Source organism: Sturnira hondurensis, unplaced genomic scaffold, assembly GCF_014824575.4.
Source record: "Sturnira hondurensis isolate 20B ecotype Veracruz unplaced genomic scaffold, ASM1482457v3 Scaffold0024400, whole genome shotgun sequence".
In the NCBI taxonomy this organism is placed as follows: Eukaryota; Metazoa; Chordata; class Mammalia; order Chiroptera; family Phyllostomidae; genus Sturnira; species Sturnira hondurensis.
In genome coordinates, this window is record NW_028097031.1 from 5957027 (window position 1) to 5970304 (window position 13278).

Sequence of the window (13278 nt, forward strand, 5' to 3'; positions counted from 1 at the left end):
TTCTGAGACTTGCAGACTCAGTCTAGGTATCAAAATGAGAAATCTTCAGTTTTACTTCCATGTCTGGTGTCCTCTGTTTGGGTCTGATTGTGTAGCCTCTGCACCTGTCCCTCCCACCTGCCACCGACCGGGCCTCGCTCAGAGTTGGGAGAGGCGTTCCTGCCTGGGAGGGGCTAGGAGGGCTCCGAGGAGTGCCTGGCCCAGGACGGACTTCTTCTCACAAAGTGGTGGCTGCTGCCCCAACATTCCCTTGGAATCCTAAGAGAAGAGGAAATCCCACCACAGAGAGATTTCTAAGCACTGTCCCTCGTGTTTATTGTACCCAGAAGCCGAGCTCTGGACTCAGGTTCCCCCCACGTTACCTGGTCAGGAACGAGGTGCAGGGGTTGTGGCAGTCACAGCTCCCGGCTCCTCGAGTGCCTTTCCCAGAGATGACAGAGCGCACCACAGGCTGACACAGAGCACGCACCCACAAAAGGGACTCCACCTTACCGACAGCAGTGCACGTATCTCTGCTGCAGGTTTAGACTGCAAATGCCACGCCAGAGGAGGCTGTGTTTTGGAAGCCACACATGGGAAGGGACGTTGAAAAGCGTCTGCTGTCAGTGGTGCTCATGCTGGTGGGTTTCCTCCACGTGCCCCAGCAGAGGGGGCACGGAGCTGGGCCAGGTAGGGCAGCTGGGCCCCCCAGAGCTGGAGCCCAGAGGAATGTTTGCCAACCAACCCATCCATCATAATTAGTTCTATGTACAATTTAAAAACTCCTCAAAAGGGGGACCGCGCTTAGTAGTTGATAACCAGGAATTAAATTCTGAGTACTTTCATAGATCAGGAACCTTTCCTTGTGGAAGGCAGTTTAGAAAAGGGGCTTAAAGTAGTAACCACCCTTACTGTGTCAAAATAAAGAGATCGAGCCCTGGCTGGTGTAGCTCAGTGGATTGAGCGTGGGCCTGCGAACCAGACGATCATGGTTCGATTCCCAGTCAGGGCACATGCCTGGGTTGCAGGCCAGTTCCCAGCAGGGGACTCATGAGAGGCAACCATACATTGATATTTCTCTCATTCCCTTCCCCTCTAAAGATAAATAAATGAAATTTAAAAAAAAATAAAGAGATCGTAAAGATTAGTGTGAAATGTTCTTCAATTAAGAACTAAAATGTTAATTTAAAAAGTGGGACACAAAATTTAAAAAAAATAGAAAAATGGGGAATTTGAGAAACTGAACTGGGAAACGGGTGTAAAGCTACGATGCAGCTGTGACATGCAGAGACCGTGTGGAAGGGACACGTTCATACACGAGAGCCATCATTTCTGGGTGGTAAATTTGTGTGTGCTTGTCTGTGTCTGTCAGGCTTTCTCCAACAAGTACATACTACTTTTATGCTTAAAAGTGGAAATATTGATCCAACTTATCATCAGATGTCATAATTAAAGATGACCCAGATCTTTTCAAGAGTTTGTTTATTTTTTGGAGAGAGGGTAAGAAAAGCGAGGGAGAGAAACATTGATGTGAGAGACAAACATCTACCTGTTGCCTCTCACACACCCCCTACTGGGGATGGGGTCGCAACCCCGGCCTGTGTCCTGACCAGGAATCCAACTGGCTGCCTTTTGGTTCACAGGCACTCAATCCACTGAGCCACACTGGGCCAGGGTGACACAGATTTTTACAAAGTTAAAATTATACTCTGTCACTTTTCATAACACTTTTTTTTAATTTAAAAGAAACTATTTCTTTTAGAGTAGCGTTCTTTTTAAACATTTCTCTTCAAAATGCTTTTACTCTCATCGTTCAGCCCTCTGTTCACCCAGGTAGTATTTATGTAATGCCTGCTCTGTGTCCAGCATTGTGCCAGGTGCTGGGGACACAGCAGAGGACAAATAGGGCATGGAACCAGCCCTTCTGAAACCCACTGAGGAGGACCAGCCCAAACTGTGAAAGAAAGAAAGGGAGGCATACTCCCATTTACACCAAGGAGAAAGGCTGCGTGTTTCCGATCTTCCCGGGGGGGACGTCGAAGCCTCCTTTCCGACTGTCTGTGGAACAAGAGCAGGACCACAACCGACAGTGAGCAAGGAATGCGGGGGGACCCACGCCTGGACAGGGACTGCAGAGGCCAGTTGGACTACGCTGGCGCCTGGGGACAGGAGCCCAGTTAGTTCTGGGCGCTTCAGGCGTCCCTCCAGCCTTCTTCGGGCTGAGCTTTGGTTTAGGGGGAGGGGATGACAAGAAGTGCTGCTGACCAGGGTCTCACTATCCAGAAAGGGCACAGAAGAAGGCTCAGTTGGTTGGAGTGCCGTCCCATGCACGCAAAGGTTGGGGGTTTGATTCCTGCTCAGGAACCGGACCCAAGTGTGAGTTCATTTGGAAGGCAGCCAGTCCGTGTTTCTCACCTCGATGTTTCTGTTTTCCCCTTCCTCTCTGTAAAATCAATAGATGTATTTTCAAAAACTGGCAAATAATGATAAACGTGAGTATATACTCACATGAGAGAACAGAGAGGGAAGTTCTGAGCTTTACCCGATAGTTGCTTACCTGAGTGTTATTTAAACAGGGTCTCTAGGAATAAGAATAAAAAATTGCCAAGTAGAGAGTGGGGAGGGCAAAAGCAATCTATAATTAAAGGGAATAACATTCGTACAGAATGTTCAATACAAGGAAAATTCTGAGAACAGGTAACATGAGTAAAACAACGTTAAAGGTGGGGAAGTCATACATGTAACAAATACTGGAGAATTTACACATGATTGAAACTGTATTAGGGGCTACGAATAAATACGAAGACCTTTTCGCTGTGCTCAGGGATCTCTGAATCCAGTGGTAGAGGCAGATGAGGAACTGGCCACTGGAACCTCCTGCAATAGGAGCAGGAGCAACAATAAAACAAGGTCTTGAACACCTGCCCCACGTGAAGATATCAGAAAAGGAGAGCACCCTCCTTCCACCCCGGGGACAAGCTGACTTATATAGACGGAGGGCCAGTCCCCTTCCCCCACCCATCCTCGATTGGCCTGTTATCATGCAAATGAGGACTCCAAATCCTAGCAGTCTGATTGGACCAAAAGGCATTGTCCTGATTAGGCAGAATGGGGTCTCTCTGATTGATTGGTCAGTGAAGAAGCTGATGAATATAGCTGCCCTCTGATTGGATGAGGAAAACCTTGGTCCTATTGGTTGAAATGGGAGGTCAGAAACTCCTTTATACGGGCTGTCTCAAGGGGGCAGAAACACAGTGCAGGCTTCTTCCTGAAGTGTGGTCTGCAGAGAGGTCCCGTGCAGAAATGGGTGCTGGGTCCTGTTTTTTTTTCTATTTTTTAATTTTAGCACTTGAGCCCTGGTAGACACCAGTAGCCTTAGTGGGTGTGGTCTCTTTTTTCTCAGGGTTCAACCACTTAGTTTTATTTCTAGTGAGAAAGAACTTTTTTCTTATAGTTATTGACGCATATATGACTAGCTTGTTCATATCCTTTTACGTTTTAAAAGCGTTGGTTTTATTTTCATTAATGATTTGTAAGAGTTCTTCATATATTTGTAAATTAAACAGATGCAAGGAATAACCGAGTATATACAATTAAATATTAAACTGTCATACATAATAATCATTTCTACCTTTCACTACATTGTTTTCTTTGTAACGTCTTTTGCCATATGAAAAGCACAGTCTGTGTGTGTTCAAATGATCAATATTTACCTCTTTCTCGAAATGGGACCTGTCCTAATACGCGAGTCACTTGTATGGGAGCAGCACGGTGTGGTGGAAAGGAGGAGAATTAAGAGCCAAACGGACTTGAGTTTGGCTCGCATAGCGAGGTTGCGGCGCCCAGCTCCGAACTCCGTAACTTTAAGCACAGTTGACATAAACCAGTTTCCTTACCTACAAAACGAGGAAGAGGAACCCAGCAAGTGTTAATTCTTTTTCTTTTCACTCAGTTGGAGGTAAAATTGCCACCGCGTCCAGCTTCCCCATGAAGGCTGAAAGAGTGGGCGCTGTAATTCGGGTGAATTTGCATTCAACCACTCTTCCAGGCGTTCAGCAGTCCACTAAACCAGGGGATGTGTATAAAGGGAGGATAAGGTTTCCGTGCAGAAAACCTTTGTGGCTTGCAGAGGGTGAGCTCGTGATTTTCTGGGTTTTCCTTTCCCCACGTTCCCCCAGGCCCACAGGTGGTTCTTCTCGACAGGCTGACTTAAATGGGAGGGGGGAGGGGCTTCGCTTGTTACTCCAAGTGATCACACGACGATCATTTAAGAAATCGCGCGGGCGGTGTGGCTTCAGCACAGTAAACCTGACAACCGGCTGGCCGACCGTGTCCGCTAGCCGTACTGACCCCTGGGGAGTCGGAGCCTAGTTCCCCGGGAGCGAGTAGCGAGGCCTCAGCACCCGCTCCCGCGGGCCAAGCGCGAGTGCACCCCGGCTCCAGGACGCCCGGCCGCCCGCGCCCATCGCGCGCACGTGACCTGCGCCGCCGGGCCCAGAGCCCGACCCGTGAGTGGCGCGCCGCGTGTGCCCCCGCATCCTGCCGCCGGCCACCTCCGGTGGAACGTTTCTGTCTCGTCCTCCGAGCAGCCCCACCATTTAGGCCCCCGACGGCCCCGGGCGGGGCCAGAGCGGGAGGAGGGGGCGCCGGCGGGAGCGGCGGGGAATTCCCCTTCTTCAGAACGTTCCCGATTGTTCCGGGGCAGCACGTCAGCAGCAGGGGGTAATCCCCGACTCCAGCTGCTGCTGACGTCACCGCGCGGAGCCCCCGCCCCAGGCGTAGCCACGCCCCGGCCCCAACCCCAGCGGCTCAACGTAGAGGGCGGAGCGTCCTCGGCTGGGGCGTGAGCCGGAGCTCGGGCCAGAAGGTTCTGTGGTGGAGGCGCTCCTCCTGCTGCCCCGCCCAGTAGGTTCGTTCGCGGCGCTTCCTCCACGCCCTGTCTCCCCAATTGTCCGCGCCCCGCCTTTCCCTCCCATCTCCTCTGCCCTCTAGTTCCTTCCCCGCCTCGCCACCTTCCCCCATCTCGCGAGACTTGGCCCAGAACATTGCGGATCGGGTCGGCGCCATTTTGGGACGGAGACTGGTTGTGGGGGAGGGAAAAGCGGCAAAAGGGGATTATTCAAAGTACCAAGATCTTCGTCCCGGGACCGAGAGCGGGCACCCCAGGCCGGGGACACCTGCGGGGTGGCAGAAGGTAACGCGGTGCTCGGTGCCGGCGCCAGAGTCGGGGCTGCCGTGTGGGCGTCGGGGCCGGGGTCGGTCGGCGTTGGCGGCGCGCGGTGCCCGCGGAGGGGTGCGGGAGCCGAGAGCAGGCCGGTGCGGGGGCTTCGGGGGTAGCGTGGCCCGGCGGCGGCGGGGCTGGGGCCGTTCCCTTCCGCGCGCTGCCGCCCCCTCGGGCTCCTGGGCCGGCGGTCAGGGCGTGAGGTCGGGGCCTCCGCCGGGGTGCCGGGCGCTCTGGGTCTGAGCGGCGCTTCGTGGTGGACGCGTCGGGGAAGCCGCTTCCTGCGTGGAGAGAGCTGGTACCCGCGTTTCGCCCGGCGGCCGCCCTCGGAGGCCGGTGCGGGCTTGGTGTCGCCCTCGGGGTCCACCTGGGCGGCCCTCGGTCCTTGCAGCCCCGCGGGAGCGGCTTTCCCCGACTTGCATGCGCGAGAGCTCGGCCCCACACCTGTCGGTGCCTTGTCTCTGTGCCCGTGATGGAGAACGCAGGCGAGATGCTCGGTCAGGCTGCTGCTCTCGCGGTGGCGACGTTTGCCCGGAGAGTGTGAGGCTCCTTATGTAAGCCCGCGTGGTGCCCGCGCCCCTTCTCGCCGGGGTCGGTGCTGTCCCCCCGGCCCCCCGCCTCCATTCTCCAGCCGCGGCCGCTCGGACCCTGCGCGCCGCTTCCAGACCCCGGCGGCGCCTCCGCAGGTCCGCGCTTGAACTCGGGGTTAATTTCTAGTTCCACGTCAGAAGCCTGTAATTCGAATAAGTTTTTTTTTTTTTGTGGTAACTTTTACAGGTGATCGGGTTATTCGGCTATGAAGATCATCTTCTAGGTGTTGTGAAAAAGGCCCCGGATATTTCAAGTGGCCATATTGGAATTACAATGTTTTTGGACAGTTTTGCCCCAGAAGTTTATTAGGATTATTGGCGAGAGTCGTCTCTGAAGTGAATTGATAGCAGTGAGAACCTCCACAAGCTACTTGAACAGAAACCCGGCTTCTTCAGTGTTTGGTTCAAACGAATTACATAACCGGTTGAAGTGTTTCAGCTGCTGGTGATCCCCGCCCCCCCACCCCCTTGTGTCTTCAGCCCAAACTGTAAGATATGTTTGATTTGTGCGCGGAGTGGTTTCGGAAGTTTCCAGTTCCTGTTTAAATATTGCTGAAGTTCCACGGCAGTTTATTTTTACCCCAATTAAAACTTTTAGGAATTTTCGACCTCCACCCCTTTCATGGCATAATGGGACAGCTTTTCTAAATGAAGACTTCGAAAGAGCGCAGAGTTTTTTTCCTTTTATCTTTTATTTACGAGGAAATTTAAGATGTTGCCGTTTCCCAGCAGCATGGTAGTGTCGAGATAGCTGTGTCTCGAGTGCCGATGTTCAGGAATGCTCTTCAGATGTGACGTTTTCTTTTCGTTTTTGCTTTTTGGCTCATAAATTGGATATTTCATCTCGAGTGGATAAGTACCGCAGTGACAAGTACATGGAATAATCAAGAAGCCCTTACACTCCCGCATCCAAGGACGTGGCTGGTTGCGGAGAAAGCCACAAGAACCCTCGACAGCGGAAGCATGGGCAGCTGACTTGAAGGAGTAACTCTATGTCAGATAGTCGTAGGTCAAGTGTCTTCAGAGAACTCGGATTTTATTTCAGAGGATACAAAATAAAAAAACAAACTGGAAAACACAAAGATAACAGAGAAAACGCCAACACCTTCCTGTGCAGTCCTGCTGGAATTTGTGAGTACCACCGGGGAGCAGGTCGAACGACCCTTCCTGTGATGTGAGGAGGGTCCAGGTTAGCCCGCGGCTCTTTGGAGCCTTTCAGTTTCTCGCGAAAACTGCTTTGACTTAAGATTTCGGGACAGTTTGAAAACAACTGTTAGTAAATTTAAATGCAGAAAGAGTTAAGATCAAGAATAGTTCGGATCTAACAGTCCGAAGTTTAAGTTTTTGTGTTTCTAAAAGTGAAAGACGAAGTCCACATGGTCGTTATCCACCTTAGGCTTCGTAGGATTCACAGAGTGGTAGGAAAAAACTTGACAAATTATTTCATGTTTAAAACCCTATAATGCGGGAATTGGTTTTTAATCTGATATTTCACGAACCAGCTTGTTAGAAATTAAGTTTTTGAAACAGTTGCAGTGGTTGTATTTCAGATTATTAAGATCTCAGTTTCAAAAAGTCAAGTCGTTACCGGGAACAGAAAGGGAGAGGGACTGAGGTAGAGGTGTTGAGAACTTTTAGAAAAGCTTTAAAAATGAGCATGTCATTTTTTTCTCCTAGAACCATTATGCTGGTTGAAGTTGATAAAGCCTTTTAAGGAAAAGTGATATTAACTGCCGTGATAGAAAGCCTTTTGGTGAATGAATTATCTTTTAATATAATTTCACAGGATTGAATGGCGTTTTTAGTTACCATGAGTTACTACTTTTTTTTAGTGAACCTTAGACATTCAATTGAAATGTTTTTAAATCATCAAACTTTTTAAAGCAATTTCTATTAGTGAACACATCAATGTAGCTAAAGTTAGAGTTTGTTTCATGTAATTATCTTTCTGAGATAAAAGACTAATTTTTGAACACTTGGCTAAATAAGATGGTCTATAACTTGTCAGTCGGTCATTTATTTTTGTAACAACAATTTTTTTGCCATACTGTTGAACCTCTTTAGGTATTTAGATCAGCAGAGGTGGTAGGGTCCAAAGAGTGTGGGTGTTTAGGTGTGCACGTGCAGCGTTTGCTTTCTGATCTGACATTGAGGTTGGAGTTCAGTACTTCTCGCTGTTAACCTAGACCAGGTGGTTTTTGTTTTCTCTGTCAGAAGGCTGTATAGTGTTTTTAATTGAGTTTCCACCTTGATTTATAAGAAATGTGATGAGAACATTCTCCCTTGTCCCTTGCTTCAGGGAGCTTGGGTTTTATGCTTTCCTCAATTTAATGGCTTTTCAAGTTACTTGCCTGAGAATATGCGTCTTAACGTGGTTAGGAATTGGAAAAGAATGGTCTTTATTCTCAGAAAAGAGTCAAATAACATAATATTTGTGGTTACTTTCCTTTAAATTATTCCTGTTGATGTTGTTCCCCCAGATAGTATTTTTAACAATTTAATCCTTGAAGAGAACATTTGTAGTCTTTGCTTACAGCAGTTGTTCAAGGATGTCTTGATAGATATTTTATTGTATTTTATTTTCTTGGCATTGGAATACACAGAACCACTTGTAGTTGGGACCGTGACTTGCTGCCGCTGGTCTCTGTAGAAGTACCTCTCTTCTTCTCTTTGTCTTCCCTTCTCTTTTTCTTCCTGTGTCTAAACTACAGGTGTAAAAATAGCAAACAGAACAACTAGCATTTATAGATGGCGGTTGTGCCGTGTGTTTTGCTGTGTACTTGATGTGGTATGTGTTCATTCTTACCCCCCCTCCTAGGAGGGAGCGCTGTTAACAGTGGCACAGGTGGGAAAGTGAAGATGGGCAGAAACCCTGGTGTCAGGTTACCTCGAGCTTCTTCACCTGTGCTGTCTGCACAGGCTTGGAGCTCAGCGCATGTTGGCTTTCTTTTCTCTGGTTTTCTGCGTGGAGTTTTGTGCCTAAAGCTGCTGATAGAATCAAGGAAGGGGGGAATAGTAGGAAAATAAGAGCAATGAAAAGTAATAGGGAAAGAACAGGAAGAAAATAAGGGCCTAAAGAAGAAAATAAGAATCAGAGAGTTACAGTAGAAGGAAGTAAGAATGGGAATTTCTAGGCTGTAAGTAAAATTAGCAAATGAGGATAGAAGGCTAACCCAGGCCAGATTATTTAATTGTCTTTGATGCAACCACCTTTTCTGTTCAGTTCCTAACGACAGTATTTAGGTGACCATTTAGATCTCAGGTACTTGCTGTGTGATGTAGAAAATAGGGAATGTCTGGGGGTTAGAAATATTTTTGGTTTAGGGTTTGGAATATCTGGAAAAGGGCCCATGTGACCTTGTATATTCATGTAACCTCTTTTTGGCCCTAGTTCTTCATAAAACTGATGGAAATAGTGAATGCATTTGAATTTTTTGTTAACTAGAGTGTAACATAAGTAGTTTTATTCGGATATTTCAAGATTCTATTTAATATCAAGTCAGTATTTATCATAGTCTCTGACTTTGTTTTTTTCTCTCTTGTTTCTGTTAATGCATCACCAGCAATACCATTCATGCGCTGTCTTCCCGTGTCCGGTTGCACTTTAGCTTGGTTCTTAGCTAAGAAAGTCACCTTGTTAGCTTGCCTTTTTGCCTTTAGCTCCATTCTCTTCTACCCATAACCTCTCCTGTGGCCAGTCTGTCTGTCTCAAGTCCAGCACTTGGTTTTGTAGCTCTAAGCAACCCTGGTTGTGTGTCTGGCACACTTAGTGGGAGTGAGCTGGGAAGGAGACGTGTCTCCCCCCAACCCCTGTGTTTTGTGTGCTGGGTTCCTAACCTGAATTCTTTTTGGCGGCATGAGTGGGTGTGGGAGGGAGACAGTACAGTTTGACAGTTCTCCAAAGTGGACAGTTTTAGGGGTACTTACGTATTTTTCTGGGGATCAGCTCCATTACTTTTAGTAGGACTCTCACAAGAAACAAAATGTTGCAATTACTGATAAACCTTGAGTGGTTGGGTCTTTTTTTCCCCCCACTTTTACTGCTTGCTTTTTTCCTTTTTGTCCACTGCTGCACCCAGTATTTACGGGCTTTTGCTCTGTCCCTTCACGTAGTTGCTGGTTCCTGCCTCTTTTTTATACAAGATGTCCCACTCAGTGTCTTGTTTGTCAGTCATCTTTCTGTTGACAGCCCGGGGAGTGCAGTGTTTCTGCTCTTTTTTTTTCTGCCCTTCAATTCAGTTTTGAGACTGTATTTTTTTAAATCATATTTAAGAGATTTCTTATGCTTTTTTTATTTTCTGCAAGAACAAAGAGTTAACATCCTAGTCAAACAGGTTGTTTCCTTTGAATTCAGAATTTGCAAATAGGTTTTTAAAGATTCTTAAAAAATTCTTTGGAACAAGTTACCTTTACATGTGCATACTAGTAAAAGAAATTAGTTTGCTTTTCAGTGAACATAAACGTATATCCTTTTATTGAGTGAGCTTTAAAAATAATATTTCATGTTTTTGTGGGTACGAAGTTTGGGCGTAGTTCAGCTGAGTGGCTCTGGTTCCCTCCAGGTCTTTGATCAACTCTCAGGACATTGGCCAGGTCTGCATTCAGTGGAAAGCCTGCCGGTCTGAGAACCTCCCTCCAGGTGTCCTCACTGGCTGGCCTGCCGGTGCTGCCTGCGTAGCTCCTGACCCCGAGGGCCCCTCCATCAAGCTGCCTGCCTTTCTTTGCTGTGTGGCAGCTGCATCTCCCAGAGCAAGTGGTGGAGAAAAGAGGTCAGTGCCTTCCTGACCTGCCTGTTCTCAGAAGTCACTGTCTCCTCGCTGGAAGCAAGTCGTCAACTCTAGATGGCAGTTGAGGGCAGTGGCGCTCGACTCCCTTGTGTCAAGAGAATTTGTGGACGTATCAAAAACCACAGTAGGAGACCATCCTCCCCAACCAGTAGTTGTCACCGTAATTAGCCCAAGTTTTCACCCTGCAAATAGGAAGTTGTGTCATTGCAAGTTTAGAGAAGAAAGTGTGTTCTAAATTTAAATGAATTTAGAACGTTTAGATCTTTGTATCTTTTTAGCTAATGTATGAGATGTGGAGGCAAGGTCCCTCCCCCTGTTGTACTAATTTCTTAATCAGTGTATGAGAGGAAATAAACATACCATCTACTACTTTAGCCACTTAAATTTTATCTTGTATTAAAGCTGGGGACAGTGAAACAAGGAAGGGCTTAGGACAGAAGTAGCAGCAGGAGTGAGCCCAGGTGGGGCTGCTTTGGCTCCCTGGGCAGTGAGAGAAGAGGGGCTGTGGAGCCAGGTTCCGGGGTGAGCCTGGGATGGGCCCTTAGAGTGGAGGAGGTACAGCCTGAGAGGGAGGGAAGGGAGGAGGGCGGGAGGGCGAGCGAGTGAGCTTGCCCCCCAGGAGGGAGTGCGCACCTGGTCACTTCTCACTGTTAAGTCTGAGGCATTGAGTCCATTCACGCTGCTGTGGAGTCATCCCCACCATCCACCTCCAGAACTTCTTCACCTTAACGGGCTGAAACGGTACCTGGGGAGCATGAACTCCCCGGTCCTCAGCTGTCCCCGCTGGAACTGCACTCCTCTAGGTGTCTCATGAGGGTGGAGTTGTGCACTATTGGGTCTTTTGTGACTGTCTTATTTCATTCAGTATGATGTCCTCCAGGTTCATGCATGTTATAGCAGGTGTCAGAGTCCTCCCCCAACTTTTTTTTTTTTTTTTTTGGTACCACAGGCTCATCCAAGGATTCTGACCAGGTAAGCTTAGAGGCTGAGAGGAGATTCTGGAAAGGAGAAATAAGGCTCCCTGAGGCTCACAATTCCATCTGGCCAGCCTCACTTCCTTACACTGCAGCAGGTCCCCCCAGGTCCCATAAGCTAGGGAAGACACAAGAGAGACTCAAGCCTTTATTTCATCAATGTGACCCTGATAAATCAGCCTTTTGAAGGCCACTGACATCTTTGAGAATATGGTAAAACCTATGGACTCTAGAAAAATGTACAAACATATGCCATTCAGGGAGTTCAGGGACCCCAGTAATTCCACTCATAGCCCATAGCTTGATGGCCTTGGTACAAAGTAGCAGGAAACCACGGGTTCTTTGCTCACTTTTTCTTTCCATTGGCTGGTTACTCAGCTCAGCAGCAGCACCTCTTTTACTTCCAGGCCAAAGAAGGGAAAAGTATAGAATTCCAGCCAGTCTCTCCCCCCACCCCCCATTTGCATGTTTAGTGGAAGAGTCAATGGATGGTAACTTGGTAAAACTAAAAAAAAAACCACAAGGTTTGGAAACTGCCCTAATATCACTCCCCCACACACCCACCCACACCCATGAGGAGCTCCTAAACCCCGCAGCACTCGGGCGCAGGCGCCCTGCTCGCAGACCCAGCTCCTCCTGCCCAGGGTTGCTTGCTGTTTTCCCAGCGTTCCAGCCCTGTCCCCAGGTGTGTTCCTTGCACCGCCCGGTAGAATACTGCTGGGAATCTTGGCTCCTGGGGAAATGGGCGAAGGGCCCCGAGTCTACGGCTGACCGAGGTGGGGTCTGCGTCCCCTTCTTTCCCCGGCCCTTGGTTTATTCTCCCTGAAGTGCACACCAAGGTGGGGGTGGTCAGACCAGGTCTGTTTTAGCGGGTCTGTTTTAGCGGGTCGGGATAGGAATGGTGGTGAAACCCAGAAGCAGAGCGTTGGGAGAACCCCAATGGTCTCGCAGCCTTGGTTAAGCCCCATGGGCTGGTGGCAGGGGAAGAGGGTACCAATTCTGCGGGCCGGTTCTTACCCCACCTTCCACAAACCACCTTTACGCATGCACAATACCTCGGACTTGATTCTAGCCCTGTCCGGCGTACGCATGCGTGGATTTTCAGGGTGCTGCCGGAGCAGGGCCCCAAACCTGGGGACGGGGTCGTCCCTGGAGGCAGTCTGGGAAATTCCGTTTGACCCCCAACTCCGCTCAGAACCCTCAGAGGCGAACCACAAGGTCTCTCACCATTCTTAGGCGGCCGGCTCCAACAATTTCTCTGCCAGAAATTTCCGTCTTTTGAGACAGTAATCCTTTGGATGTATGTCATCTGTTGGTGGGGACACTTGGGTTGCTTCCACCTGTTGGCTCTTGTGAATAGCGCTGCTGTGAACACGGGTGTGCAAATACCTAGTTTACTGTTTTAACCCCTACTTTTAATTCTTTTGGTTATATACTCAGAAGTGGAATTGCTGCAGGATCATGTGGTCACTCTGTTTAATTCTGTGAGGAACCACCGTGTTTTTCATAGCAGCTGTACCATTTTTTATTTCTGTCAGCAGTTAACAAATATTCAGTTTCTTTGCATCTTCGCCAACATTTATTATTTTCCGTGTTTTTTCATAACAGCCATCCTATTGGGTTTGAAGTGGTAATTTTATTGTGATTTCGATTGCATTTCCTTAATGATTCCTGATGATCAGTGATGTCTTTTCATGGGCTTATTGACCTTCTTTGGAGAAATGTTT

General features: G+C 48.5%; 1 protein-coding gene across 5 annotated transcripts in view; it reads left to right on the plus strand.

Moving 5' to 3' along the window:
• The first annotated feature begins 4867 nt into the window (after positions 1-4867).
• GPBP1 (GC-rich promoter binding protein 1) overlaps positions 4868-13278 on the plus strand; it is a 64074-nt gene continuing 55663 nt past the window's right edge. For 4 of the 5 annotated variants that reach the window (XM_037038538.1, XM_037038540.1, XM_037038541.1 and 1 more), the window contains exons 1-2: positions 5087-5173; positions 5978-6921. The gene's annotated coding sequence lies outside the window, so the exon portion shown is untranslated. Of the gene's footprint in view, positions 4889-5086; positions 5174-5977; positions 6922-13278 lie in introns of those variants that run through there. The other variant, XM_037038539.1, reaches the window with a different exon arrangement.